We start from the raw sequence: 19,613 nt of genomic DNA, 5'->3' as shown, positions 1-19,613 counted from the left end.
CGTGCACCACAACTATTGAGCCTGTGCTCGAGAGCCTGGAAACTGTAACCACTGAGCCCACATGCCACAACTCCTGAAGACCGTGCGCTCTAGAGTCCATGCTCCACAAACAGAGAAGCCACCGCAGTGAAAAGTCCGAGCACCACATCTGGAGAGTAACCCCCACTTACCACAATTAGAAGAAAGCCCGAACCACAACCAAGACTCAGCATAGACAAAAGCAAAGAAAGCAAAAATTCTTAAAAGAATAAAAAGATGCTGACCCAAGTAACTCTGGAAATGGGTAGAGTCTGTTAGAATAAAGGCCAAAAGAACAGTATGTAAGTGTCGTAGTTGATAAAATTGTTTCTCATAGAAATTGGATAGTGGATAGCTGGAGTTGGGGATGGGGGGTCTCTCGATTGTAGTGGGAGGTTATAGTAAGTGGAGGAGGCTAAAATAATTCATGCAGTGGTAATGGTTAGATTTGGAAACCATCATATGAATTCATGCTTAGCTTAAAATAGATACACATGGTTACATAAGGAGATACAGATTTGTGTACTTACAGGAATTACCACACTCATGTATTTCCTTGCTCTGTCGAAGGAGATGACTTACAAAAATACACCAATAGCAGCAAGCACACCTAGGGCTCACATGGTCTCTAATATCAATTCCCTATAAGAAGAACCAGCTTCCTTAAAGAAATGGCAATTATAGAACTGGAGTAAGAAATGCAAAGGAGCCCAGAGCACTCAGCTGTGTGAGAAAGCAGGCAAGTGCTCACACACACACACACATGATGGTAGTATGTCAAGGAGACCAAGCGCCAACTGAAAAACCTCCCAACTGACAAAATTGAAATAAATTGAGCAAAAAAGAAAAAAAAATGTTTTGGATTATAACCCGAAGTATAGAATAATTTTCTAGTCAATACTGATATAAGTAAATGACAAAAAATGAAAACACAAATCTTCCATTCAGAAGAACTCCACACAATTTAGGTAGATGCTCTACACTCACAGAAGTGAGCACAATTCCCACTCAAGGGTGGGTTGTGCTTAATGATTTCCTTGCAAAGACTACAGAAAGGGGAATAAAGATAGCAGTGGAGAAACCCAACAAATACTGTCTTAGACACGTGGTCAAGGAGAGTGTTTTTGTTGTTGTTTTAATCTTGACCACGCAGGGAATGGGTGTGAGATATATGGAAACTGTATAGATTATCTTCACAATTTTTTGTAAATCTGAAACTTCTTTAAAACAAAGTTTATTTTTATAAATTACTATTGGAGCTATACTTTGTCTTTAAAGTGTTTTGAAATAGAAGTAGTTCATAGTCACTGAAGAAAAAGTATAAAATGATTTTTAGGTCAAAAGAAAATAATCACTAAAAGTTACTCAAAAATAACTACTATTAACATTTTGGAGTAGTGTTTTTTTGACTTACACATATATTTTTTTCCAAAATTACAACCATAATGTATGTACCATTTCAAACTTCTTTATAAAAGTATATTTTGAATATCAATTCAAATGATAAAAATAGACAACTTTGCTATAATTTTTATATGTGACACTGTCTTCTGTTTGTATTATAATTCATTTAACCAATTCCCCTATTGAAAGATTATTTAAGATAAAAGATTTTCCTTCAAACACTTTGTAAGCGTGTTAATGAATTTTCGTAGGTTGAAATCCTGAAAGTGGATTTGTCCCGTTAAAGGGTAAGTTCTTTTTAAAGGCTCTATATGCATATTGATACGTTTCCCTATAGAATGGCCATGCAATTTTATATGCCTCTCAGCAGTATAAAGGCGTGGACTTCTCTTTATATTCTCCAAAATTTAAGATTATGTATTTAAAATTAAAATAATATCTGCCAATCTAAAAGAAAAAAATTGGTGCCTCGTTATTTTAGTTTGCATTTCTTTGACTGCTGAGATTGAAGCTGTATTCATGTATCCACTGGTCATTTTCATTTCTTTTGTGAATCATCTCTTTACAGCATTTGTTAATAAGAGTAATATTGTTATACCTGTGCTAGAATACAAAACACATTAGTATTTTTCTCAGTTTGGTTTTAATGTTTCCCTCCGTCCCTCCCTTTCTTTTCTTCCTTCCTTTTCTTTCTTTCTGTAATAAAGTGAATTACATCAAGCATTTGCTGTACAGTTACATTTTAGAATTCATGCCTAGAAAAGCCCCTCAATCCTAAGAATATAAATATTCACTTAAATATTGTTTATAAATTTAGACCTCTAACCCATTTATGTTATTATTTGTTTTGAGGTAAAGATAAAACTTTTTTTTCAAGAAAGTATTAACTTCTTTTCAAGAAAGTAGTAACAACCCCAACACTCCTCATTCAATTGAAAATGCCACTGTTACCATTCTTTAAATATTGGGATGCACTTGTTTCTGTTATTTGGTCTACAGTGTTCCTTTGATTTCAACACCCATTCTAGCACATTCAACACTCTTAATTTGTTGTTTTTATTTTGATGACTAAGTTGATAACATCCTGGATCTCTTGCTGCTTTGCAAAGCTCAATAACCCTGAGAATGTACAGATTTCAGGAAGTCTTTTCTTCTTTGACTACCTCCTGGGAGGAAGAGGGGCATGGAATTCACTCATCTGAGGAGAAGTTTCAGTGTCAAATACTCTGGCCTTGTCTTTGTGAAAGAGGACACCATTTCATGACCCATGATTTTCCATATGTTAATTCCATTTAAAAGACAAGCAACTTAGTGACCTGTATGTTCAGATGTTAACATATATTAAGTGCAATGGATTCTCCTGTTTTAGGTTGTAAGCGTAATGCCAAAGAGGTCAAGAAGGATTAGGCTGTGCACCAGTCTGCCCCCATCCCATTGCAGTTACACAGGACAGCCTCACAAAACAGGTCACAAGCTTTCTCACTCCTTCAAAAGAATACAACCTCTCCAGTTAAGCATCTATGCTCCACTGCTATGAAAGCAAGCTCCCTGGGTGGAAAAAGTGCTTTCTACCAGGACCCTCCACTATCTTTTAACATTTCTGAGAATGCTACTGCTCCTTCTGAAAAAAGACTTGATTGCTAACAGAAGTACTTTCTTTTTGAGGGTTTGGGTCACCAGTTAGAGTTTTATTCGTGAGTTTGCTTAATAAGATTAGGAAAATTCCAGGGATTTAAAAATTAAGCAGTCCCAAGCGACCCATTTGATCCACAGTAAGGTTGGACGCATGGGCAAGAACAGTTTCATTTTTTAAAATCTTACCTTTTTGTTTGCTCTATGTTTTCCAAGGAAGCAGCAATTTATATTTCAGTTTGATGCTTGCATTCTTGACATTTACATGTTTCTCTACAAATAAAATGATTTAGTGGCTAAAAGCCTGCACTCTAAAGCCAGATTGCCTGGATTCAGATTCTGGATTTACTACTGCTATGAATAATTATGTAAAACTGGGAAAGACAAAAGGATCACAATGATTTTATAGCATCATACTGAAGCTTCATTGAAAGGGCCCTTTTTAAAAGGTTTCATTTAATTAACTAGAAGATATACTTTGATTTACAATTTAGATCAGCTACTGTCAAATTTCTGGACTCAGGACCTTCTTTCCCTTTTTTTTCCCCCCTTTGACTGTATCACATGACTTTGGGGATCTCATTTTTTCAACCAGAGATTGAATCTGGACCATAGCAGTGAAAGCCCCAAATCCTAACCTCTAGGAACAAGGGAGTTCCCGATACCCTTTCCATTTAACGAATTAGTGAGGAAGGCAAAAAATTTTTGTTTGTGTAGGTGTATTCAATGATACTTGGCATGCGTGCTCAGTCACATCCAACTCTGCAACCCCATGGACCATAACCCACTAGGCTCCTCTGTCCATGAAATTTTCCAGGCAAAAATACTGTAGTGGGTTGCCACTTCCTACTCCAGGGGAATTTTCCCGACCAGGAATTGAACCCATGTCTCCTGTGTCTGATGCATTGGCAGGTGAATTCTTTACCACTGAGCCACCAGGGAAGCCCCTTATTCACTGATACTTGTCCTATTAGAAATTAAAAGTAAATAAATTTTAAAGGGTTTATTTTTCAGTTCATTTCAGGGTTTATGCAAATATCTAAAATGAACCTAACATTTAGTTCATGTAAAATAAAGTTTCAGGGTTTATGCAGATATCTAAAATGAACCTAATATTCCCCAATAAACCTTGGGCATCTTGCACTTCCTTCAATATAGAAAGCAAGGTAAAGCCAAGGGACAGCAACGTCTCTACACATGGTGAATTTTTCCCAAGGGCAAATGCTCTGTAAAATGAGCCACAGACCCAGCTGAGGTGATTCAAAGGGGTTTTGCTTTTGGACAGCTCTCCCCTGTAAGTCCTGCTTTGTTCCTGTGGACTCAGATATTTGCCAGTTATTGGGTAAATGCAAAACGTCTGACTACGATAGAAATAAGCCTTCCGTGGAGTCATGCAGACCCAGCCAAAATTTAGCCGAGAGTGCAGTGAACATGAAATCTGAAGAGCTTTTGCCAACAAACTCCTGAGCCCAGGCTGAAATGTTTACTTGTATTGATATTCATTAAAATAGGTGGAATGCAAACCAGGGACAAACTAGTATTTGAAAGCCACCAGGAGTTTTTTTTAGTTTTTGTTTTCCTTTTGCTTGAGGTGGAGGGAAGTTAGAGAATTTTAAATTATTAAAGCTGGAGAAGGAACATTTTCATTCTGTGGTTGAAATAGAATTATTTCTAGGTTAGATATCTTCTTCTTTCCAGGAGGCATCACTGTAGCCAGTCTTTAGCCATAGAGATGGAAAGACTTTGTGCCTGAGGAGACAGATGCCAAGGCAAGGGCTGCAGGCTGAGATGGTATTCCGTTATTTAATGTAAACTGCTGTCTTGGCCTTTGTTGGGGCGTGTCTGACTGTCTCTAAGGGCTCTTTCTTATTCTGAGGCTAAATGAACAGGATTGCTGGACCTGATAAAAGAAAGCACCAGGGAACAATTCAATCTTATTTCCTAAAAAAATCATCAGATAATTCCATTTTTCTTTAACATATTTTCTTTTCCATCAATAGCTTAGAAGAATTTCAGCTTCATGACTAGATTTTTAATGCTATATAAGTTTTTCAGATTGTTGCAAAATTTGGGAAAAACTATTCAGTTTCACTCAGAGGAGTTGAAAGATATCACAGCATTTCAAATTTTTCTGTGAAGTGATTAAACACTTTTTGAACTGATAATATTCATTGACTAGTTTGTCACCAGCATCCTTGTTTTCATGGTTATTGAGCTTATGTTATCTTTGCTCATGTCTTTTCATCAAATCTAAATTTTGAAACTTTTTAAGACGTATTTGTATGGTTCCTTCCTCATCACTAATGGAATTATCAAGCAACCTAAGGATTTTTTAAATTCTTCATTTCAAATTTATTACTTCCTTTTAATGAGTTACTACTTTTGATATGATTTGAAATATTTTGTTACATCTTCTTTTTAAAATCAGAATAATTTCGTTTGATGGTATTGTTCCTACACATTACTCTTATTTCAAATTTCATTAACTATTTTTTAAATCTGTGTTTTCCCTGATAATTTTAAAAGAAATGTCCTTGAGTTTAGGAACAAAGATCAGCCTAAAGTATATCTGCATTCCCTGGATTTCCTGCAGTGATATTGCCTTCCTCCAAACAGGGTATCTTCTTGCTCCAGAGGCAAAATTTAAATCATAAAGTGAGTTCTCCATCCCAATTAACATATATGCACTACTATGTATAAATCTGGCAATTAATGAGAACCTTTTCATACTGTCCAAGAAGGGGGCAACAGAGGATGAGATGGTTAGATAGCATCACTGACTCAATGGACATGAATTTGAGCAAACTCTGGGAGACAGTGAAGGATGGGGAAGCCTAGTGTGCTGCAGTCTGTGAGGTAGCAAAGAGTCAGAGATATCGGACCTGACAGCAACCGAACAACAACAACAACGATGAGAACCTACTATATGGCACAGGGAAATCTCAGAAACTCTGCGGTGACAAAGACAGGATATATGTATGCTGCTGCTGCTGCTAAGTCACTTCAGTCATGTCCAACTCTGTGCGACCCCATAGACGGCAGCCCACCAAGGCTCCACCATCCCTGGGATTCTCCAGGCAAGAACACTGGAGTGGGTTGTCATTTCCTCCTCCAGCGCATGAAAGTGAAAAAATAAAGTGAAGTCGCTCAGTCGTATCGACTCCTAGCGACCTCACGGACTGCAGCCTACCAGGCTCCTCCATCCATGGGATTTTCCAGGCAAGAGCATACATATAGCTGATTCACTTAGCCACACAGTAGAAACTAACATAACATTGCAAAGCAGCTAAACTCCAGAAACAGAAACAGTGAGTGCTCAGATTCTAGATCTGCGGTTATATTTTTGTGGGCACATTTTGCTCCTCTTTATTGTTCAAGGCTGTCATGTTTGACTTATTTTAGGACGTGTTGCATATTTCTACATAAAAGTGAACCTGGCACACTTTTTCTCAGCAGGCAGAGATAAGGGTTTGCTAACCAAATAGCCAAAGGAAAAGAGCTCTAACAATGCTCGTGTTCATTTGTGGGAATAGAATTAAAACAGGAAATAAAGTGATGTGCACTGTCTCTGCTTCTTTCTCTCTCTTCTCCTGGAGCATGCAAGGAAGTGCCACCTCTTCCATGATTTCCGACACTAGAGAAAGCTTTATATAATTACTAATTCGGACAGCTTTCCATAAATCTCTGAGAAAAACACAGGAAAAAGCTTCAGAGTGGTCTGTGGGGATACTGAACTTGGATAGACGCCTGAGATTTCATGTGACTCAGTGAAGACACATGTGACTCATTTATCCACAGAATTGCTTCTTTCCTGTGTGTTTTCTTACATGTCAGCTTCAGAAAGTCCTTCCACAAACATCTGACAAAGTTCTGGAATCATGCAGAAGTATCCCTGGGAGACAAATGACACCATACTCCTCATCTTTCTGTGGAAGAAAGACTATCTTCAAATTTTCTTTGGGCAATGACTACCAGGAAGATGAACCTTTGGAGGCCTTGCTAATATAACACACTTCCTTATGTAAAACATGTGTCTTTAGGGCCCCAAATTAAATTTTCTCTTTTATTACTCATTCATGATGAACTTAAAAGACTTTAATGAGATCTGCTTAGCATCTGCTAAAATCACGTCCATTGACAACATTCTTATCTCTTTGGACTGAATGCAGCTCTCAGATGACTGCATGGCTTTATCAACAGCTCCTCTGGATTTATCTCCCTTTTGTTGCTCTGATTTCTGGGTTCAGATCTCTTGCTCAGTTTTCACATTTGACAAGCTTCCTGTCTCAGTTTCACCATTGCTTCCACATCTGTTTCTCACTTTTTTCCCCAGAAACAGATGTAGCCATTCCCAAAATTGATTTGCTAAATACAATTTATAAGGTCCATGCTTTCATGGATAAACTCTTTGGGGTCTATACATCTTAGTGAAATCTTTAAGAAATAGTATTTTAATCCCAGTACTTGTTCTTCAAACACTTTCTGGAATGTTTTGTTTTGTTTGTAATTACTTACAGAAAAACATTTTAGGGGAAAAAAAAGATGTCAGGTTCACTAATACACAACAGTTACTTGGGTGAAGAACTGCATTTTGAATAGTAACAGCAGATGTAGGTCTAGGCATCCAAAATTCTGGGTTCAGAGACAGAACAGAAAGTGAAATGAAATAAAGGCTAAGGGGAGTGGATCCAGCTATTAGTATTCCTAGGAAAAAGACAACTGGTCAGGCCAAAATTGACTTACCTCAATTGCAGATGCTGCAATGGGAATATAGACACAAATACTTACAATCTGTCATGTGGATGGCCTTCCTTCTTGTCTAAAGTTCTTTCAGTGCCAAAGTTGGGTTTTGGCCACTGGTGTATGCTTAAGGGTTCTAGATCTTGAGGGCCAAGCAGGAGCAGGGTGGGACCTGCAGCATCAGCTCAGATTGGATACTCAGACCAGGGCCCAAGGGGTACGGTTCTAGAATAAGTTGCACAGAAGGGAGCACATACAAAGACAAAATGACAGCGGGAGGCATAGAAATGGACACAGATTCACAGAATAACTCCAAGCTGCCAGGCTGTTCAGGCTGAGCTACCAATTTCTTATTGATTCTTTTTTACATCCACGGAGATAAATTCACATAAGAAAAGGAATTGATCCCTTCTCAAAAATACCCTAATGGATACATCAAAGTGGAAAAATTCATGCGCTTAAGGAGCTCAGTGCTCTTCTCTTGCTCCTCCCATCCTTCCAATATTATTGGCTTTTCTGCTAGAGCTCATTGGTCCATGTTCCCAGGGCAACTCACAGGACAGAATGAAAGAAAAAATATGTCCGGAAGCAGTGTGTGGCACCCCTTCAGTCCAGGCCACAGGTCCACACAGTATTCCTGTCCTATGCAGGAAACGACCTTCCCCCTCCTCCCTGACTCCACCCCCAACTCCCACCCGACTTCTCTACATCTGGAATCCCAAACCAGCCAAGGAAATGCGGAAACAAAATTTAAGATGTGCTGAGTTGCTTCCTGGAGGGAAATGGAAGCTATAGCCCAAAACTAGAGCGAATGAGGCTTTTCCAAGCCCGAGTGGGGAACTGCGATGATGTAAAAAGAGCAGTATACTTTGGGGAGTTCTTTTGAGTTTCTTATGTACCAAACTTGGCTTTGTGTGCGGGAGGGTGAGGGCCTGAACCCTTCCTTCTCTGCTTCTGGGCCATTTCCACATGTTTACAACTGCTGCGGGTCCACACCGAGTTCCTGCAATGTGTGTTAACACCTACCCTGGGGGCAAGAGCCCAGAGCAGCTGGCCAGCATGTGTTTCCAGTGGGCTGGGGTATGTAAGAGTGCATCCATGGGAGGGTCATAAAATATTTCACCCTGTCTTCCTTTTAATTCCTCCCTACACGTGCATGTGGTATTTGTGAGCTGAGTGTGTGTGAAACAGGAGGAGTGAAATGAAATCTGTCCCTGGAGTGGATGCAGAAGGTTCTTATTTGGGGAAGAAACAGAGGGAAACTTCTAGTTTCTTCAGATGGAGCGGTGACTCAATAGCTCATTGAATTGTGTTGTGGTGGGTATTAAAAATGGCTTCGATAGTCTAATCTTTCAAAATATGTTTGACTTACAATAATTTGTTTTTTTTCTTTATTTTTCCTTCTTTCTCTTTCTTCCTTCCTTCCCTTCCTTCCTTCTTTCTTTTTCACTCTCTCCCCCACTTCCCTCTCCCTACCTTCCTCTTTCTTTCTTTTTCTTTTTTGTTTTTTTTAAGAGGTATTATCAGCCACCATTCTGCTCAAGATCCCTTTTGAGTTCCCTGTTTCAGGAATATACCAGAAGCACTGAAATGTTCCTTAGCATCTGCTTCTGCATAGGGATTGAATGATTTTAATCACTCGTGCAAATCTCCAATGAGCAGTGCCTGGTTGATTTGAAGCAGCTCTCTATTCCATCATGAACCAATCAAGCTCGCAGTTAATATTTGAAATGTGGTGAAAAATAAAACATATCCTCCTTAAAGTTGGTTTTGAAATGCTGTTGAGACAACCAATACTTATTGTGCGCCCACTATGTACACGGCCTAATATACACAAGATGCCAGACCCTCCTTGTTTCGGTGGATCTGTTTTTCCAGGATTTTGTTAGCCCATTGCCCTGCACCCTCCTCACGCCCCTTGCCCACCCCCTATAATATTCTACTTGCTACCTCAGGCACAGGGAGCAGGACTGTTTCATTTGGAGTGGCCTTCCAAGTAGCTGATTCATGTAAACAATTCTAAGGATCTGAGTGCTCCAGTCCTTTGTCCCCTTTGTCTCCACCGTCTGATGTCATTTATGTCTGAATGTTCTGTGTTCTATTCTGGAGTAACTTGAAACAAGATCTTTAAAACTTGATTATTTTGTTCTTATTCTCAAAAAGGTATTTAGCTGATTTTAACTCTGTTAATAAAGGAAGGTTTTGTAACAGCGAGGTTCAAGTAAAACAATTTAAAGGAAAAGAAAAAAATGTGTGTAAAGGCTTCTCTCCAAAAATGACTATAAGGGAATTTTTGTGTTTTATGAAGCAGTTAGTTATAGCTTTGAGAAGATAAGTGAATTTTCTATAGTAAGGTTATAAAAAATAATACAGTAGATGAATAAGGTGAGTTAATGTGCACAAAATAAGTAGCTATTAGCAGTTTTACAAATAACAAAAATGATGATTAAAAGGTTATCAGTAACTTGTCCAAAGTCACACAGCTCTAGTCAGTAGTAGCACTGAGATTTGAGCTGCCTGTCATTTTTTTTGCTAATGGAATATCCCCATTGGAAAATTATTTCATCATTGTCTGACTAAGGACAATGAAATGATTTTTATATTTACATGTGGCTAGATTCTTTCCTGGAGAATCCCAGGGATGGGGGAGCCTGGTGGGCTGCCATCTATGGGGTCGCAGAGAGTCAGACATGACTGAAGTGACTTAGCAGGAGCAGAAAATTTATCTAAGAAAAGCACCAACTCAACTTCCCTACATGGAATTATTTTGAGAACTGAAATCATCCTAATTATTCTTGAAAAGTGCTCCTCAATTGTAAGAAAAGAAAAAAATGTTAGTTATGCTTTAATAAACTTATCACTTTAATTTAGGTCAAAATCATGAATATTGTTATATTTTACAAGTCAGATATATACCTGATGATTTGTTAAAATACTTTGTATATTAATGTTTTTATTTCATTTCTGTCCTTATTATATTTGAAATAATTTTTATTTTTCAAAGGTTACCATTTTGTTACAAATTTTTTATCACATTATAGGCACATTTTATTTTTTTGTTTTCATTGGATACAATAAGAATACTATTTTTATAAAGACATAAGATCTGATCAGGAGTGATTCATTTTATCACATTTTACTCAGGAGCACATTTCACTCAGGTGAAAACAGAGGAGGAATTATTGAGAAGAAATGTGTATGACTGTTTCAGTTTATATGCACATATTAGAAGAGAGGGCAAAAAAGAGAGAAATGTAAAGGTTGCTGTATTAGTTTCCAAAGACTTCCATAACGAATTACTTTAAACTAGATGGCTTACAACAACTGAAATGTATTCTCTCACAGCTCTGGAGGTTAGAAGTCTGAAATCAAGGTGTCACCAGGGCTTTGCTCCCTCTGGAGGCTCCCGGGAAGAATCCTTCCGGTCTCTTCCAGCTTCTTGTGGTTGCCAGCAATGCTCCCTGGTTTGTGGCGGCCTAACTCCAAGTTCTGTCTCCATCCGCACGTGACCATCTTCCTTTTGTGTATGTCTGTGTCCAGATTTCTCTTTCCTTACAAGGGCACCAATCATTGGGTTAGGACGCACTCTAATGACCTCAGCTTCACTTGATCACATCTGCCAAGACCCTATTTCTAAATTAGGTCACATTCACAGGACCCAAGAGTTACAAACTGAGCATATCTTTTGGGCAGGGGGAGCATAATTTAATTCGGTACAGTTGCCACTGTAAGGAAATAACTAGGGGTTTGAATATCAAGCAATCATTCTTCTCAGACAGAATGAATTCACGTATCTATATTTAGCATTTGTTTTGAAGAATAATAATTTGTTCACTTACCTAGTCTTCTGCAACTCTGACCTGACCAAGTCAACCTAAAGAAGTGAGCCTGGATATGCACTGAAAATGCAAAACTCGGGCCATGTGCAGACAACTTAAATAATTCTCTTACTTATTACTTGCTGATCAGTAACAAAAGTTCTAAATAATTTAGGATAATTCATCTGTTATTTGAGTTTTGTTTTTGTTACTTCACTTTTTAATTGTACAAATAATTCACGAAGACTTCAAAACTTTCAAACATACAGGATGAAATTCAGCAAAAATTATACTGATCAACCCTGAACCTCTGTTTTAGTTTCTCAAGTAACTTTCCTTGAGGCAATGAGTTTCTTTTGCCTGTATATATGTGTGTGTGTATGCATAGTACATAAAATCATTTTTCTTTTTTAATACATTTGAGCTGTATACATTGTTGTGCATCTTTTTTTTTCCTCCTTGGTGATTACTTAATTCAGTATATATAAATCTGCCTCATTTATTTAATCATACATTACATTCCATTAGATGGATAATCTATAAGTTATTTACTTTATATTTTTAAATTGAAAGATCTTTTTCCTTTTTTTGTTTGGTTGGCTTTTTCTTTTTAGCTAGTTTGTTTTTAGTTAAAAATGTTGCAATGGATATCCTTATACATGCTTGAAAATATATGCAAGTGTGTTTTGGAATACATTTTTAAAAGTAAAATTTCTAGGACAAAAGATGTGTACATTTTAATTTAATAAATATTAACAAATCGCCTTTCAATGGGATGATAAAAATTTCACTTAGAGCTACAATGCAGGTTTCTATTTCCCAACTGTCTTATCAACTCAAAAAGTATCTGATACTTTAATCTTTGCCAATGTGACAGGTGAAAAATTAAATCGCACTTGTTATTTTATTTTGTATTTTCTTAATTATGAATGTGGTTGCCCCTTTTTTTCATCTACTTAAAAACCATTTGGGCAGAAAAATATCTATTTAAGCAAATGGCCAAAACTGAAATAAATTAATTTAAAAAATAGCTTTGGATTGTAACCCAAATTATAGAATTGTCTATGTGTCAATTCTGCTATAAATAAATGACAAAACATGGAGAAACACATCTCCCATTCTGAAGAATTCTGTATAATTTATGTAGATAGCCCCCTCACAGAAACGGAGCACAGTGGTTAGTCTTTTAACATTATTATTTAATTAATTTTTAATAAAGATTAAGAAAATTCATATTTAAAATATGTTTAACTTTTCCAATCTATACTATTATTGCTTGTAGTTTCTGATAGCTTTATAAAATGTTTATTCTACCCTAAAATTACATACTTTACAAAATTTTTCTATGTTTTTCTATTATTTTTATGAATCACTTCAGTTCAGTTCAGTTCAGTCGTTCAGTCGTGTCTGACTCCTTGCGACCCCATGAATTGCAGCTTGCTAGGCCTCCCTGTCCATCACTAACTCCCGGAGTTCACTCAGACTCACGTCCATCGAGTCAGTGATGCCATCCAGCCATCTCATCCTCTGTCATCCCCTTCTCCTCTTGCCCCCAATCCCTCCCAGCATCAGAGTCTTTTCCAATGAGTCAACTCTTCACATGAGGTGGCCAGAGTACTGGAGTTTCAGCTTTACCATCATTCCTTCCAAAGAAATCCCAGGGCTGATCTGCTTTAGGATGGACTGGTTGGATCTCCTTGCAGTCCAAGGGACTCTCAAGAGTCTTCTCCAACACCACAGTTCAAAAGCATCAATTCTTTGGCGCTCAGCCTTCTTCACAGTCCAACTCTCACATCCATCCATGACCAATGGAAAAACCATAGCCTTGACTAGATGAACCTTTGTTGGCAAAGTAATGTCTCTGCTTTTGAATATGCTATCTAGGTTGGTCATAACTTTTCTTCCAAGGAGTGTGAATCACTTACATATGCTCAACTCTTTGATTTTTGTGACTCGATTTTGGATCAAGAAATAAAGAGAGAATACAATTTTGTTCCCATATAGTGAACTGTTTATTAAATAACCCATTTTTTCCTTCACACATTGGAAATGTTCCTAGATTATACTAAATTCTTACATGTTTTGTTGTCTCCATTTTGTTTTATTAATCTCTTAGTCCTTTCATTGATCAATACAAAGTATTTTAATGGTTTTAACTTTATAATATGTTTTAATTTTGATAGATCTATTCCCTTAGTTATTAAAAATATTTTAATATAAAAATTTTTGAATTAAAAAATGTTTTTGCAAGATTTTTCTAGTAATGAAACTTACTCATCTTTTCTTAAATGCAGAAAAAAATGTGGTAAAAAAATAAGGAACCTATTAAACATATATATTATTTTATAAATAACTAGTATATTTACAATAACATAAAAAAGATAAGCTAGCCAGACAATGTTGTTCTATTTATTCAAATTTTCATAGGTTTCATAACTGCTGTTACTGTCTTTACTTTAGATCATGCCTATTTGTTAAGTTTATTTCCTATGTGTATTTATTAGTTTTTGGTGCTATTTTGAACAGAATAATTTCTCACCACTAAATTTTTATACTGATTCTTTTTATTATGCATAAAAATTATGACTAAGTATTAAATTTGTAATAGTCAATGCACTTAATGTTTTATTGCATGTCATAGTTTTTGATTGCTTCTCTTTGCTTTCTAAGCATTCTATCTAATTTGTTTATACTACTACTTTTTTTTTTTTTCTCTTTTTGAATTGTATTGACTAGTATTTCCAGAACTTTTTTTGGGAGGGGGCTGTGCCATACAGTTTGCTTAATCTTAGTTCCCTGACTAGGAATCAAACCTGTGCCCCCTGCAATGAAGTGTAGAGGCTTAACCACTGGACCTCCAGGGCATTCCCCCCAAGAACAAGTTTTGATAAAAGTAGGAATAGTGAACACCTTTAGCTCTGTTGCACTTTGCCTAGTATTTTACCATTCAGACATTGGGTTTTGGTTTGTAAACTTCTAAGGAAGTAACCGTAGAAGCCATTAGAGTCATATTTTATGAAAGATTTTTTTTTAAACACAATAATGAAAGTTAAATTTTATTAAAGGTTTTTTTAAACTCTATGTACATGATATCCTCTGTTGATTTGGTAAGGTGATAAACTATTACTAGATATACTAACATTGCATTGCTCTTGAATTCCTGTTATGAATCTTTTCTTATATATCATTCATTTCAAGTGTGTTCTGTTTTCTGACATTTTATTTTACATTTTGGCCTATGTATTCGTAAGTGAGATTAGTGTATGGATCTGTTTTATTGTGCTCTTTTACTTTTTTTAAAACCAATGTTTCATTGGATTCATAAAAATATTCTGTGTGTTCTCCTTTACTTTCTATGCACTAAAATATTTAACAGCATGAGAGAACTTTGCCTCAGAGGTTTAGTTAGAATTACTTGTGAAACTCCTTGGAAAAACGAATTCTATGGACAAGAATTTTTATCTTTGACCCTATGTGGTGAGATTTTTCCCTGTAGCTCAGATGGTACAAATCTGCCTGCAATGCAAGAGACCTGGGTTCGATCCCTGGGTCAGGAAGATCCTCTGGAGAAGGGAATGGTAATCCACTCCAGTATTCTTGCCTGGAGAATCCCATGGATAGAGGAGCCTGACTGGCTACAGTTCACGGGGTCGCAAAGAGTCATACACAACTGAGCAACTAACCCACACACACTATGTAGTGAACTTGCTAATGTTTTTTCTTTTTTATGTATATTTGATCCAGCTCTGTTTATGACATAACTATTCAGAGAATCTTGGAGAACACGGTGTTACTGGTGTTTGGATAACTGAAATACTTTAAAGTAAACTGCAGCCCAGCCGACCCACTTTTTGTCCTTTCTGAGTTGACTGATGTCACCCTGCAGTCAATGGAATTGTTTCAAAATTTGTCATTAACAAAGCTGACATTTTCATGTTCACTCTACTCCTGTGGGATGTCATATTAAACCGCCTTTGTATCAACTAGAAAAAATGTGCATATATTATTCTCTTAGGAGTTTTATAGAATTAAATGTGTGTCAAAATAATTATTATTTAGTTTTAGCAATTGGAGCTATTTATAAAAAGTATTATAAAATACATGTCATCATCCTAACTGTTGTCATTAACTTTACAGATTGAGGTGGAAGAGGAGTGAAGATTGAAAGCCTTTTGAAAGATCTATTTTCCTTGCTTCTTGTCTTTATTTGCACTATTTTTAGCTCACAAAAAATATGAAAGAGTACACCTCAAATCACCTAGAACCCAAAGGCACATACACATTATTTTCCTTAACACTCCCATTTCAGAGATGAAGAAACTGAGGCGAAGAGGTTGCTGCACTGATGGTAGGAGACTTGGTCACCCTGCTGGGGCGGTGGCTCTGCCCAGAGAATGGGGACACACAACGTTAGTGCCACTCCAGGAATGCCTTTCTCACAGGGACAGACCCAGAACTTGTGGGACGTGAAGCTTCTGTATAGTTTTGAGGCACTCTGAATTTGCAAATATAATCAAACACAGGACTAAGTGCTGAAGATCCTCAAAGAACCTTGGACGGGACCTGCACACATGCACGGAGACCCCTCCTAGTCCTGCTATTTATTTCCCATCAGTTTGATTCTTTTTAAGCTAGTGTCTGAGTGACAATAGAAGTAATGTCAATCTTGAGGTTCTTCCTGTATCAGCCCAGGACTTTTGTTCTAAGCTATCCATCAGAAATTTTTTTAAAGCATCAGCTCGACTAGATTTTTTTTTTAACTTCTGGTATTCTTAGGTAATTTTCAAAAGTCCTAGTTGTGAGGTAAAGCTTCCTTGAGGGAAGCTATGTGTATTCATTCCATTCAAGGTCATGATCTCCTTGGGTTATTTTATTTAGCACTCTTGAGTATAACTTCAAGAGAGGCAGGGCTACCTGAACAAATAGCACTAAAGCCCATTAGTACTTCTTTTTACTCCGTAATAACATCTGCAGTGAATTTAGCTGTCACTGTCATACAGGGTGATATATGAAGCATCAAACACCAGATAGGCTCCTACCTTCTGTGAAAAAGAGATGACTTTAAATCCTGAGATGGGTTATTTTCTCTTCTGTAGGAGAGAAATGAAGGGACACAATGGCGGAATGCACAATCCACATCTGTTTATTTTCAGTTCATATATATACTGAGAGAGGAGAAAATAAGAAGGAAAGATAGAGGGAGGTGGAGAGAGGAGAGAGAAGTTTGAAATATCAGTAAAAACAGCAGGGCAATCTTCGTCCTGTGAAAGGAAACATTTCCCATTTTTGAAAGTTGCATGTTGATGTTCAAATATTAAATAGCCATTAATGTAACTTGTGTTTTCTACAAAACTTTCTTGACAAAATTCAAGGGATTAAACTTGTTTCTTGCTTCCCTGCTGTCCTAAGTGTTGGGTTTTTTCTTCATCATAAGAAAACATTTATTAAGTGCTTCTGCTGGACTTGTTAACAAATGCCATACCAGCTGAGGCCCTTTGCTGTCCATCGGAAGCCGTCACAGCATTGTTAATTGGCTATATTCCAATTTAAAATTAAAAATTAAAAAAAAAATAAATGCCATATCAGGGACTTCCCTGGTGGTCCAGTGGCTAAGACTCTGAGTTCTCAGTGCAGAGGGCCCGGATTTGATCCCTGGTCAGGGAGCTAGAGCCACATGCTACAACTAAAAAGATCCCACAGTAAATACATACATACATACATACGTGCATATCACTTTTTAAATACCATACCAAATTCTACCTCCTGGCAGGTAGAAAAAATTTTAATTCCTTGATGGGATTTTGGGATCAGATTTCTGCAGAGCTGTAGGGAGACAGTGAAACAGAATGGAAGAGACTGAACCTGAAAAAAAAGATGAACTTTGGATTAAACTCAGTCTCTGTTATTTACTAGTTGTGTGATCTTAGAAAACTCCCTTAACCTCACTGAGAATAAAAATACTAGGAGTTGGTAGGATTAGGGGTAGCATGTAAAGCTCCTGATACATAGAAGGTTCTCAACAACAGTGTCATTATATTGTGACCTCTTACCCCAGGGCTTAGAGCCTGTGAACCAAGTGAATTCTCATTCATATTAATTAATGCCCGAGTTACACTTGCTGGACACATTCTCTCTATCCTCTCTCAGTATCTCCCTCAGTTATTTCTAGAAATCCCCAGCACAATAGCATTGAACCTGAGCTGAGAAACAAGCCCAGGCATGTTCCTCCATCTCATCAACCTCTCTCACCACTGCTCCTGCTGCCAGTGATTTTCAAAGGAACATGACCTTACTGCATCAAGACAAGCCTCCATGGGTGCCTTTCTAAGACCTCTGGACGCCAGAAGTGCAATGTGGGGTGAAGTGAGAGACAGGAAGAATGGGGTAGTAGTCAGGAATTTGGGCTTACAACTGTAGAGGAAGAAAAAGTTTTCCTCAAATCTCTTCAGTTCAGTTCAGTTGCTCAGTTGTGTCCGACTCTTTGCAACCCCATGAATTGCAGCACGCCAGGCCTCCCTGTCCATCACCAACTCCCGGAGTTCACTCAGACTCACGTCTATCCAGTCAGTGATGCCATCCAGCCATCTCATCCTCTGTCGTCCCCTTCTCCTCCTGCATCAGAGTCTTTTCCAATGAGCCAACTCTTCACATGAAGTGGCCAAAGTATTAGAGTTTCAGCTTTAGCATCATTCCTTCCCAAGAAATCCCAGGGCTGATCTCCTTCAGAATGGACTGGTTGGATCTCCTTGCAGTCCAAGGGACTCTCAAGAGTCTTCTCCAACACCACAGTTCAAAAGCATCAAATCTTCGGCACTCAGCTTTCTTTACAGTCCAACTCTCACATACATACATGACCACTGGAAAAACCATAGCCTTGACTAGATGGACCTTTGTTGGCAAAGTAATGTCTCTGCCTTTCAATATGCTATCTAGGTCGGTCATAACTTTTCTTCCAAGGAGTAAGCATCTTTTAATTTCATGGCTGCAGTCACCATCTGCAGTGATTTTGGAGCCCAAAAAAATAAAGTCTGACACTGTTTCCACTGTTTCCCCATCTATTTCCCATGAAAAGTGAAATTCACTCAGTCAGTTTGGCTCTTTGTGACCCCATGTACTGTAAAGTCCAAGGAATTCTCCAGACCAGAATACTGGAGTGAGTAGCTTTTACCTTCTCCAGGGGATCTTCCCAACCCAGGGATCGAACCCAGCTCTCCCACATTGCAGGTGGATTCTTAAGGTCCCTGGCCAGGTCTAAAAATGTCAAAAACTGATTCACAGGAGAAAAGCATCCAAATTTTATTGAATTTCCACTTGTATCTGGCAGTTTTCACAAGAGAATGAAAATCTGAAGTAACCAGAACAAGAAACTCTTATACTTGAAGACAAAGGAATAATAAATTTGTGAAGAATTGACAGGACAAAGGAGTTTGGGTTGAGGGGGTAATAAATGGTGAAGAATTAACCAGAAAAGGCAGGGCTGGGGGGGGGGGGGGCGGATGGGGGGCGGGGAAGAGGTCAGAGTGATATTCCTGTTGTTACTGTTTTTTTTCAAAATTTCTTCAGATTAAGATATTTTATATGCCAAGGGCCCATACTTTAGGGTAGAATGTCCTGAACTTCTTCACAGCTAAAGAAACCCAGCACAAACTTGCTCATATAAAAAAGAACGTATGAGTCAATGTAACAGAAATCATCAGGGTGTTTGGTTTCAGAAAACAATGGGCTCAAGGACTCCAAGTCCCAGTAGGACTTTGCTATTTGCATACTGACCCCTGCTTTCCTCTCTGTAGACTTTGCTCTCAGATAGGCATTTTCTGTATGATGGGCCCTATAGTTTTCAGGATTAAATCATCTAAGATGCATGCCTTAAAAATAAATAAATAAATAAAGATTTTCTTTACCCTTCTTATCCCAACAAAAGACTTATAAATTTGTCCCATTCACCTGACTTGGTTGGCATATTAATGAATCAATATGACCAAGAGGCAGAGATTTGAATCA

The 19,613-nt window shown here is 37.6% G+C and overlaps 1 long non-coding RNA gene across 1 annotated transcript; it reads right to left on the bottom strand.

Annotated features, from left to right (window-relative positions):
* Positions 1-1,661: 1,661 nt before the first annotated feature.
* Positions 1,662-9,804, bottom strand: LOC132342997 (uncharacterized). Its single transcript, XR_009491632.1, has 3 exons — positions 9,745-9,804; positions 7,843-8,019; positions 1,662-4,954 (listed from the first exon to the last, which is right to left on the bottom strand). It is a non-coding gene; the product is annotated as an uncharacterized lncRNA (long non-coding RNA).
* Between the last annotated feature and the right edge of the window lie 9,809 nt (positions 9,805-19,613).

The sequence above is a fragment of the Bos taurus genome, chromosome 2 (assembly GCF_002263795.3).
Source record: "Bos taurus isolate L1 Dominette 01449 registration number 42190680 breed Hereford chromosome 2, ARS-UCD2.0, whole genome shotgun sequence".
Lineage (NCBI taxonomy): Eukaryota > Metazoa > Chordata > Mammalia > Artiodactyla > Bovidae > Bos > Bos taurus.
This window is presented reverse-complemented; position numbering and strand designations above follow the sequence as displayed.